The sequence below is a fragment of the Trachymyrmex septentrionalis genome, unplaced genomic scaffold, assembly GCF_001594115.1.
Source record: "Trachymyrmex septentrionalis isolate Tsep2-gDNA-1 unplaced genomic scaffold, Tsep1.0 scaffold53, whole genome shotgun sequence".
In the NCBI taxonomy this organism is placed as follows: Eukaryota; Metazoa; Arthropoda; class Insecta; order Hymenoptera; family Formicidae; genus Trachymyrmex; species Trachymyrmex septentrionalis.
Window position 1 is genome coordinate 2,191,974 of NW_017305705.1, and position 2,585 is coordinate 2,194,558.

The following is a 2,585-nucleotide window of genomic DNA, read 5'->3' on the forward strand; positions in this document are numbered from 1 at the left end:
TGCTAAGATTTTTAAAAAAAGTATATAATTATTTTAGAGAATATATACAATTACTTTAGAGAATACATAATTATTTTATAGAAATATTTTATAGAGTTATTTTATATAACTATTTTATAGAATATAAAATTATTGAAATCATTTTATTTAACAATGATTTAAAAATAATCGTTTTTTAATCATTGTCAAATAAAATGATTTAAAAACAAGCGAAAAAAAGTTAATTTTACACAAATAAAAAATAATATTTACCGCCAGGTTACTCTACCGGTACCCGATGTCTCTCTCAGACCTCCGCCTCCTCTCAGACCTCCGCCTCCTCTCAGAATATGCACAGGACACTCGCGTAAAACACTCGCGAATATTACACTGTAATCGCGCGTGGACTATAACTTGAGTCCGATAACTAGAACGGCACTCCCGAAACGCGCGACGCGACGAACCGGCTGCGGTTCGTTCATTTCAAATAAATCGGCGACGAGGGTACGTTAGCTTCTCCAGAGGATTTTTACACGAAGAGAACGATTTTACTCAATATCTAAAAATTTATATAAATATATACATTTATATAAATAATATTTATAAAAATATATACATTTAGATATATCTAAAATATTTTAGAGAAAAATCGTTCTTTTCTTGGAAATATCCTCTGAGTACTGAGCCCTCCCACCACGTCAAGGTGTACCCTGAGAGGGAAGATAATCTGAAAAATATAATATATAGCTATTATCTATATTACAACGGAATGATTGCGTCGTAATTGTGCGTAAACATGACGCGCAGCTCCGTGCCACCCCGTGCCATTCCCACTTCAAGGTCGCGCGCCGATCATCTAACTCGAAATATTACCGTTAACACATATTACAAGATCAGTAAAATAATCTATTCGTTACAATATTCTTCGATGAATATTATACGATGCTTTATTATACGATTTTCGTTTTACTTCTTGTATACGTTACGCGCACAACTCATCTATATCTTGGGCCGGTATTCATAGTTTATATTCAAAACTATCTTAAATACACAAAGAATTACAAAACTATCTTAAATAAGAAGTCACGAATCAAAGGGCCGCATTAATGTCTTAAAACGTTACTTAAGACATTACTAAGACTTTTGAAATAAGAACGGATTATGAATACCGCCCTTAGATCTCTAATATATATATCTGTAAACGTGTAATATAAATTCTATTTATACCATTATGATATTGAGTCCAAATTGTTTTATAATTAAATAAATTGCATTTATCTTTGCATTTATCTTATTTAAAGAATGTATAATTCATAATTGATCTTTATCTAAATGTAAATCATCAAAGAAAGAAATAAAGATTGATATATAATCCTTAATACACACCTTAGGTAGTTCTGGGCATTACTAGTTGGGCATCCTTACATAATTCATCAATTCGCGTTGGTGGATATCTAATTTTCGTGGGTTAATGCAGATTAATGCGCGATACGCGGAGCGACTCGTGTCGTACGTCTGTCTCCTTCCGAGGTCGCCGAGCGAATACCAAAGTGATGACGTAGTCAACCACCTCACCGCGCGACACGCCCCCCTGGGTTTTTCCGCGCGGCACGCTCCCCCTCGCTTTTCGTCGGGCGCCGTTTAGATATTTAACTATTGCGTATAAAAAATATTTACGGTTTATTCAATGATTCGTATTTTATATGATTTTAACTAACGGGTATCGTCGTACATTTTGCGCTTTGCTCTGTAGCATCTCTAGTACTTATTCAATCCTATATTATTTGCGCAGTTTTTGTAAACGTAATCAGTAATTGTTCGCGTGTGTGGAGTATCTTAGATGTTCAATATTATGTCGCGTGTGTGGAGTATCTTTGATGTTCAACATTATGTCGCGTGTGTGGAATATCTTTGATGTTCAACATTATATCGCGTGTGTGAAGTATCTTTAATGTCCAACATTGTCTCAATTTTTATTATTCTTTTAAATGATTCATACTTAAAAAAATAAAAGTTAATAATATTATTTAAATTCTTTATATAAAAATAAATGCAAATTTTCTTGATATTGCGGAACATTATTTGCATTAAATGCGGCTTTGGCTAAAAGTATTAAATATCTTGTTGATTATTGTTTAATTTTTCAGCTAAAAAATTAATTTATGACACTACTACTTTGCTCCAAATTATTCTGTGTTTGAAAAATTCTTTAAACACGTGTAATGCCGATTATTGCTGGGTAAAAAATAACTGTTACTTATAAAATAAAATAAGTTTTTGGAACTTATTTTATATTTTTTATTTTAAATAATTCGTATGTGTTATTTTATCGAGCTATGAGATCGACGTTATACGTAAATTTAAAGAATTTCTGAAACACGGATAATTTGCAGTAATAGTAGTATCTCAAACCAATTTATTAACTAAAAAATTAAATAACGATCAACAAGATATTTAGTAAAACTGTATTTAGCACAAATTGTTTCACAATATTAAGTAAATTCGCGTGTATCATTATATAAAGAACATATATAGGATATTTTATCAACCTTTATTTAAGTATGAATCATTAAAAAGAATGATGAAAATTGAGATATAATGTTAGA